Source organism: Podarcis melisellensis (assembly GCF_964234715.1).
Source record: "Podarcis melisellensis genome assembly, chromosome: 6".
NCBI lineage: Eukaryota > Metazoa > Chordata > Lepidosauria > Squamata > Lacertidae > Podarcis > Podarcis melisellensis.
In genome coordinates this window covers 60610225-60619621 of record NC_138538.1, presented here as the reverse complement: position 1 = coordinate 60619621, position 9397 = coordinate 60610225, and the positions used below count along the sequence as shown (strand labels likewise).

At 40.7% G+C, this 9397-nt stretch overlaps 3 protein-coding genes across 6 annotated transcripts in view; 1 reads left to right on the top strand and 2 right to left on the bottom strand.

Moving 5' to 3' along the window:
• EFCAB7 (EF-hand calcium binding domain 7) overlaps nucleotides 1–9397 on the bottom strand; it is a 60707-nt gene that overhangs the window by 3049 nt on the left and 48261 nt on the right. The window lies entirely within an intron of this gene.
• Nucleotides 1–9397, bottom strand: part of PGM1 (phosphoglucomutase 1) — a 32777-nt gene that overhangs the window by 18420 nt on the left and 4960 nt on the right. The window lies entirely within an intron of this gene.
• ITGB3BP (integrin subunit beta 3 binding protein) overlaps nucleotides 625–9397 on the top strand; it is a 90387-nt gene continuing 81614 nt past the window's right edge. The window contains 1 exon segment of the mRNA XM_081915892.1: nucleotides 625–2748. The gene's annotated coding sequence lies outside the window, so the exon portion shown is untranslated.

Below are 9397 nucleotides of genomic sequence, written 5' to 3'. Positions count from 1 at the left end.
CTTGGTAGTAAATTGCCCTAATCTAAGGTATCATTTGGACAACAATGTAAAATTCATTTCCCTGATTTTGAGCAGATAACTCCAAAATATTTTATTTGGGTTATCCCTTCGCACATCACATTGTTATACAGTACAGCATTCACTGCCACAAGACACAGTGATTGGTGCCAATCTAGACGGCTTTAAAAAAAGGGATTAGACACATTCATGAAGGATAAGACTATCAATGGCTACCAGGAATGATTGATGTATATTGCCTCCAGGATCATGCCTCTGAATACCAGTTGCTAGGAAATGACAGCAGGAGAGAACTATTCCTCTTGTTCTGTTTGCAGGCTTCCCAGAGGAATCTGGTTGGCCATTGTGAGGAACAGAATGTTGGACTAGATACACCTTTGGAATGATCTTTCTACAATATACATACTCAGCCCCCCCCCCAAGTTTACATGTGGTTTAATAACCAGTTGCAATTGCCTAATTCTGAGAACTCTGAAGCCAAAACTGTCTGCATTAAAATGCAGCATTATATGAAAATCACCTACACCCTCTTATGCCTTGGGAGGGGGCACAGAAGCCTGAGGCTCCCTGGGGCTTGTTCTCAGCATGCAAACACAACCATTGTCTTCTACATGCCCTTATGAATTACTTGATATCAAATTCTGGTGAAAAACTATTAATTTTAAAATTGATTTAACCACCAATGCCAGTTTTCAGATATTCGTGTATGAAAACCTCCATTGGCTAGAATGCATATTGATTTCTCTTTTGCGTTAACAATATTCACATGTACACACCAGAGGTTCAAATGCAATTTTAACACTATCCTTCCAAACTTACCAATCAAATCAAACGAATGATTTAACTGCCCTACACCAAATCAGTGTTTGAAACTCCCATTGTTCTAGGCGCATTTTGTGATAGGGAATTTCATTAGTGCGAGCTGTTTCTGAGCTCTGGGCACAGTACTGCACTTAAGATTTCAGATTAAAACTGCAGAGTGGAAGGAAAGGAGGACCTTTTTCTGCCTCTCCACTTCTAGCTACTCTGTGAAGATTGGAGAAGAGACCCTCTTAAGAATATTAGGGGGGTGGGCAGGGGAAGGAGTAGACCATGTGAAAAGTGAACATAATATTTTAGCCGCAGTTCATTCATTTTCAGCTTTGTATTCTTGTTTTAAAAAAAGCACGCCTAGAGATTCCATTGTTGCGCCCATAACCCAGGTTTAAGGTGACATTTAGCTCCTAGCTTTCATATCTCAGTTTCTAACACTGTACCAAATGATAGAAATAATTCTTAACATAAGGATTTAACTAGAATGGAGGCTGACTCTGCATCGCTCTAACTTATCCAACACCATGGTTTTACAGCAATTCTCATAACACAGCTATTTATATCCATTGAGAAACTGAAAACATGCTTTGTCGATTCATCTACTGAGTAGCTCAGATGGAGAATGACAGAGCTTTGGCTACTCTAAGAAGAGCAGAGGAGGGGGGATGATGACACAAAATCCTTCTCTCAAGCAATCATACACTTCTTACTATACTATACCGCAATATTTGCACATGTTAATCTAACACTGAAATCCACCGAACAGCCAACCATTTGTTGTCGACAACACGGAAACAATAGGAAATCTTTCTACATTTCCATCAAAACCCAACTTTTCAAAGCTAGACTACAGAACAACATAAATTTATAGTTTCCAAGACTGCTAAGGCAACCCCCACATCCCACCAATCACCATATCTGACCCTAAGTAGTCAATCAGTAGCATCCAGATAAAAATGTGTTATTATTGCATTACAAAATGTTGAGAACTTTTAACACGTAAAGAGTCAGCACATCAGAGAGCTGTTAGGTATTAGAGATGCAATCACATTTATGATATACCAACCCCATTGGCAGCAGCCATCTGAACTATCAGTGTTATTGCAAGCTTATTAAAATATCTCCCATCTCCTCCAACTACCATAGTAGATCCTTGTCGATCTCTTAGGTCTATGGAGAAAAATATACTCTGGATAAAATTGTGCAGGTAGTTTAGGTTGGTCTGAAAAACATATGTCTTCTTCCGTAATCCACTAGTTCCTGGTTTCTGGTCATAGTAAGGTGCTGTTGGCAAAGTCAGGATTGGCAATGGACTGTCTTCCATGATCCTTTTTCATATAAATGCATTAAAAAGTAAAGATAGAAAAATACAACCACAGTGAAAAAATATATTTGAATCAGCCTTGATACTGGTAATAGCAGATCTCTTGGTTAGAGGTTCAGTTAAGTAGCTCTGTACCCTAAAATAGCTCCTTGAACCTTCTGCTGAATGTGGTTTCTGTAACTGAAGAACTTTTCTTGCACTTGCTCTGAAAGATCACTGTCAGAGAGAACACATCCAATTCCACACTGCGATCCCTGAGGAAAAATGGATGTTGTAGAAGTCTTTAAAGCCTTTTGATCACGACAGCGGCAGGGCTCTGAGCTCCTGGTTGCCACCACAAGCGGGATTTAAACGCAATGAAATCTGTATGACATTCTTTTTTGGGTAGAGGAGATGGGGAGAGAAAGCTGTTTAGTAGGTCAGCTCCTCAGTCAGAAGCATTGATTGATTTGTCACCAGGCTGAGCTCTCCAAACCAATGCGAAGCTAGAATTGTTTCAGCCAGATAAGCAGGTTTATAAATTGACTGCCTGGTTTCCCGTTGTGGAGCCTACTTTAACATCGTCTTCATCAAGAGGCAAGTATGTGGAGAAGGTAAGCCCTGTTAGAAGTGTGGTAATGTAGTGCGAAAGTTATTTTGTGGAGTCTAGCATGTAAAAGGTCACTCTTAAAATGGAAGTCAGGACTTCTCAGTTACCTACAGTTTCCTTAGCCCTCTGTTATTTTAATAACTAGAAAACTCTCCAGTGTCAAAAAGGATTTGCTTCATACTGTAAGCTGAGCTAATATAACAAACAGGAGAGTTATTGGCAATGCCAAATTTTGCACCCAATTTTCAACCTTCCTTGGATAAAGTGCAGTATAATTGCTTTGATTTCAAACACTTCATTCCAGATACACCTAATTTTAAGCTGATCATAGCAACTTTATTAAAAATGCCATTTGCTTGACTACAATGCATATGACAATCTAAGCAACCCATGTGCTTTAACATTCGTATTACAAACAATTAAAAAAGAAAACCCATCTCCATTCCACAGAATAAACCTGAAACATTGATCTTAAAAGACAAACACAATGCCTTTTAATGGGTTTTAGAGAGTTGTGTAAGGAGCTCAAAATATTTTGCACAAGGAATTAGGGCAACCCTGTAGCAGGTAAAGGTAATAAATAATAATAATAATAATAATAATAATAATAATAATAATAATAATAATAATATATTTATACCCCCCATCTGACTGCGTTTCCCCAGCCACTCTGGGCGGATCCCAACAGAATATTAAAAATACAATAAAACATCAAACATTAAAAACTTCCCTAAATAGGGCTGCCTTCTGATATCTTCTAAAAGTTGTTTATTTCCTTGACATCTGATGGGAGGGCGTTCCACAGAGTGGGTGCCACTACTGAGAAGGCCCCCTGCCTAGTAAGTCCCTGTAGCACAACTTCAGTCCCTATATTCCGAACTGCTATGATAATTCATCTTTCATGGAGTTTATTCCTCCCATTAGGGTTGACCAGACATGTGGCTCACAAGCCATGTATGACAATGGGCAGATGAAGTACAGTTTTGCAGGGGCAAAACTGGGGAAAAGGTAGAAAAGACTGAAGGAGTAGCTCCTAAACTAAACTGCCTGGGGGAAATGGGCCCTAAATCAGACCAACTAAGCCAGAATTAGGTGAACGAGATGCCACAGCTAACAAATCCACCACATAATTCCCCAACAAATCCAGAGCATACATAAATTTAATATCTTAGCCTGTTTTGATACCAGTGGGAGGCAGCACTCTTTTATAAGTGGATTTTACCATCTTTCCATCTCCTTTTAAGATGTATGCAAATCAGTAATTCTATCTCCAGGATGGAATTGTATATATTCCCTCACTGTAGCCTCACCCTTGGAAAAATGACCGGCCCAATATATAGCATGGAAAACATCACGTTTTAGGTAAGGGAAAAAAGCAGTGTTTTGTTTTGTTTTTTGTAAAACCCTGTCTGTATTGAAAATTGTGGAACACATGCACTTGAATTTTGCAATGTGGTTAAATTCATAGGCAGAGGCTTTCCTCTTGTGGTACATACGTGCAAGTGCACGTCCCAAAGGGAAACTGTACATTCCTAACATAGAATAAGCTCTCCTTTCAGATTATTAAACAGCTAAGAATCTTGTGGCCACAAAAACTTGTGCCATAATAAATTTGTCAGTTTATAAGGTGTGACCAGACACTGTTGTTTCTGCCCTTCTGGAAACTATTTCTGGTTAATGTAGGCCAGAATTCAGTTATGAAATCTTTGGTATGGTTGAAGCCAAAACTTTGGAAAAAGAAATTTCCCCTACTATTTTCTATTAGCACTGGAATACTTTAAAAAAAAAATCTTCTCTGTCACAAAGGACAGAATCAGCAATGACTGGAAGGAACAAAAGGAGAAAATCTCTGCTTCTGTTTAGAAGAAGAAATACTGTAGTCGCAATGTGTGTGTGTTTTTTTTTAAAAAAACTATTTTTCTGAAGTCACACTTTATTAAATTCTGTCACAACTTAACATTACTGCTGGCATTTCTGAGATTGGCTAGTCTGCATTAAACACTACTTCTGAAGTTAGGATGGCTGACAAGAAAAAGAAAGGCTAACATTAGGATCCTTAAAACAATTTCATTGCAATCCTCCAAGTCTGAAGGTGCAGAAGTGTTTATCTCACTAAAAATAATTTCCACGTCACATTGGGTTATGTATTGCATCTATATGCTAACTGTTGCAGCAATCTGCATGTGTTCATAATCTCATTATTTTCATTTTTCAATAACTTGGTTCATTCTACAGCTCCAGAATTTTTTTCTTTTAAAAAGTTCTTAGCCTTGCAGTTCAATTCCCACAATTTTTTATTTAAAAAAGAAAGAAAAGAAAGCAAGGAATCTGGAACATATGGCTTACTGTCCCTGTTGTCCCCACCTCCTACAGACGCCCCTGATTACTGCTCCGGATAGTAATCAAGCTTTGCTTGATTCAGAAAAGCATCCTCATTCAACTTGTAGAATATAACTTGGCTCCCCCTGGTGGCAGTCCTAGGTGCTTTTTTTACAGGTCTCTCTTCTCTCAGCAGTAATGCAGTCAGGGTGAGTAATCTATCCTAATGGCTTTAAAGAGAGTTGTGGTGTCACTGGTTCCCACCCACTCCCTGGGTGGTTTAAAGCTTCCTGTGGTGTTTGAGGTAGTGGAAGTAGCTCTGCCTCTGTTGTTCCTGGGAAAAGGAAAGAGCAGCTCTCCTGAAGCAGCCTGCCAGGAAAGCCAACGTAGAGACCTTTACTGTCCTAACATGGCACTAATTAATTTTACAAGGATATTCTTGGTTTATATTCAACATTACAAATAAAAGGGACTGAGGGGACACTGTGACGTTTTAGGTAAGTTGTGCCATTTATGGTTTAGCAGGTCAAGATCCTGCATCTTGAACTGTTCTGGAAGGTATTTAGTACATTTTACACGCATTCAATATGTGCACAGCCACAAAATCAGCCCTAACAGAGAGGGCAAAACACAGCAAAAACAGTGCTTAGCAATCCTAGAATCCTTTGCAAGTGCAATCCCAGGAGCCCTTGCACCAGCCGTTGATGTCTGTGGAGAGTTGGTGTTTGAGCAAGGAGGTTTGGAGAGAGTGATTGTGCTGCTTGCAGGCTTTTTCAATGGTGTTCCCAATATACACACTTACACTTAAGTACACGGTGCTTTGGAACACAACCCCAACATAAAATGGCCATTGCCTGTAATGCATGTAGATTCTAGGGCATGTGTTGTCAGTGCCCAACTACAGATTCTGCTTAGAATCAGTCAATGGATTCTGCAGAAGATAAATTTCCCAAACAACTGTCAAAGCCAGTGCCATATAGCATGCCATTAGCAATATCTGATCAAAGCAGCTATGACTGTTAAATACCAAGTGGAACTAGTGAAAGGCATCCCTAGCCTTTAATTCTAGGCATAGTAATGAACCCAGACTCATTCTGCTATGTACCTCATTGATGAGTGGTGGTTTCCCACCTCACTGTAGGCCAATTTTGACAGGAGGGTGGGATTGCCCTCGTGGAAATCACATGACATCATTATGACATCAGATGACAAATTCAAAGGGGCTTGTTCCTTTGAAGGTATGCTGTCAGCACCAATCAGCAGAAAAAAATACCTGTTTACGTCTGTAGAATGAATCCAAGCCATGTCTGTAAACAGACATCCTTCCTCTGGGTTTATGGTTGCCTGCAAACAGTCTCTGATGGTGCACTGTCAGGCAAAGATCGTTGGTGCTTGCAAAGGCACAGGGCTTTGCAGGCACGGTTGATCAACACTGCTTTGTCCTGTCTTTACCCTCCCTACCACTGATGCTATATATAGTGCCAGGTATGGAGGAGTTGGGCATGGCTTAGCAAAGGCAGCCTTGTGAGCCAAATGAAGAGGGAGGCTGGGCTTAATAGGCCCTCTGGGCAAAAGGTTTCCCAACACTGGTCTGTGCAGCCTTAGGCTACAATTCTTCCCTGGAATTAAGTTCTATGGAATTCAGTGGGGCTTCTTAGTAGGTATTACAGAGCTGCCCTGTTAATACACAGCACTATATACGTCTACTCTGAATTCACACTGAGCACAATGGGATTTGTTTCTAGATAAGTGGGTAAAGGACTGCAGCGTGAATTTATTTTCAGACACACTAACTGGACACAGATATCCCTTAGAAAAGCATGATCTGCCATGCACAGAATGCTGATTGACACAGCCACTTTTTTACGTAGTAAAGTTGCTTTAACTTTACCATTTCACTCATTTGGTATGCTGAAATCCTCCTGTGTATATTTCAACATGTGCCCAGTTCATGCCTCATTATGTGCCAGTTTAGATTTTGAAACATTTGGGAGCAACCCAACCTTGGATGCTATCAAAAGGTTGCTTAAGGCCTGTTCAACACTAGAGAGCATGTGAACTATGCTCCCACATACTAAATTATAAGATTAATTTGAAGTCAGAGAGAAAACTTGTCTTAGATTTCAACAGTTCATAATTTGTTTTTGGGATGGTGGGAGATCTTTGCAAGCATAATACCAAAATCTGTGGATTGGCTAGAGGAAAACTATTTCTTTTCAAAAATGTAAAGTTATCTCTACTGCATATTCAGAAATGTGCATGTTTACTCAGATGTATGTTCAATGTAGCTTGAACAGAAATTGCTTCAACACACATTACAAAAAGAAGAAGACTAGGACTCTGTGTGACCTAATTTCTTACTCATCCTTCGCCACTTGGCATTGCTATGACATAAGCAGAGGCACTGCTATTGCTCAGTCTTCTGGAAACACGCCATGTTCCCTTAAGGTCCCCTGGGTATACTTCCAAAATCTGGACAAACCAGCCTTTATATTTAGCTGAAGCCAATCCTAATGCCTGCCCATTTGTGCCCTTCTTCAAACAGATCTGTATATACACTTCCCAGTGTTCTGAAAACTAATGTTTAAAATTAGTGCTGTGTTGTACTACTAATCCCTTTTCGTCTAAAATATTACCCTTTCCTTTCTAAAAACTTTATTCTAGAACAAGAGTGGGGAACACCCCTCTCAAATTAAAAAAAAAAACCTGTGTAAGGCTGCATTCTCTCACGGGCAATCTGCCAGGGGTGGACAAAGCCAGTGTTAGAAGCAGGTGGGGCAGCTTTTCCCTACTTTTATCCACCTTCACCCCTCCTTAGTGCTCACATTAAATTAAACCAAAGGTGACATGAAAGCAGATTGCAGTTTGCTGACTCTGTTCTAAAGCTCTAATTCTGAAGGACATCTACGGTTAAGGAATAACAAGTTTGCTGTAAGATCATTATACATCTGAGGGGGGGTGGGTTAAAATTTAAAGGACAGCACCCCACTGTGCTGTGGCTTCTTAATAAAATGCTATTGCTTTTGAGTGAGGGAGAAAAAAAGGGGAGGGAGTGAAGTAGCAGAAAGAGAGGAACAGGTGGCCTGCCCAGTTTTCTTTTCTTCTGTGCCCACCACCTATTCAAGCTCTGCCCATCCCTGGTGTACAACTCCCAAATGAATACTGGTAAAGGAATGCAGTTGTTGGCATAGAAAGGGATCGCCACATCTATTGGATCTTCTACAGAAGGGGTGGAGCCTCTCCGGCCCATGGACTCATCTTGGCCTGCCATAGGATCAAAATTGGTCTCCAAGCCTGCTTCGCCCAAATCACAGCTACCTGTCCATCAGCTGACATCTGGCAGGGTTCAGCCATGCAGGACTCTGTTTTGCCAGCATGGATTGAATTCTCTGCTCATCAGACATGAAAGCACCACTGACTTAAATGGAACATACTCCCATGTAAGTAGCATACAATTGCCGCCAAAAAACTATTCATTTTCGTTTAAAATTTCCAAGTGCTAAGCAAACAACAAAGTTCGGCAGAACTAGGAAGCATACCTCCAAAGCTAACAAGGCAATTCACATTGGTTCAGATCCACTGAGGACAGACTAATCATGTGCTATAATTAAGTCAGGCAGAAAAAAAACATCCAAAGCACAGGTAATCTTTATCAAGTTTCTTAGGGCAACTTCGAATCTTGCACAGCGGACAATGCACATGATTAAACTTAAATGAATGTCTGTAACATGCATACATTGTGTGTGTGTGTGTGTGTGTGTGTGTGTGTGTGTGTATACTCATATTCTGTAAAATAGGGCCACTTTACACCATTTTGGAAAGGTGCATGCATGAAGAGTGGCATATAAATGCCTAAAATAAAAACAACACACACAACATAAGAATATCTGGATCAGGCCAATGCCCTCTCTTGTCTAACACCCTGTTCTCACAGTGGCCAACTGGATGCCTACGGACAGCCAGCAAGCAGGACCTGAGTGCAGAAGCACACTCCCCACTTGTGATTCCCAGCAAATGGTATTTAGAGATATACTGCCTCTGACTGTGAAGGTAGAATGTAGCCATTGTGGCAAGCAGCCATTGATAGGCTTGCTACCAAATATTCTGTCAACAGTGAGTTTCTTGCTGAACACACCTGTAGGATCCATGTGCTTCCAAGCCCGTACTTGTGACTTTCAAACTTTGGACTTAAAACATCCTAGGGGAGGGAGCAGCTAACCCCAAGTTGGGTGGGGACTGATCCAACCCCTCCAGTTTGTCTGCCCCTGCTGCCTGCTTCCAGCAATTTTGGCAGTAGTGGCAAGGGGAGTGGGGATGATGTAGATACAACACTG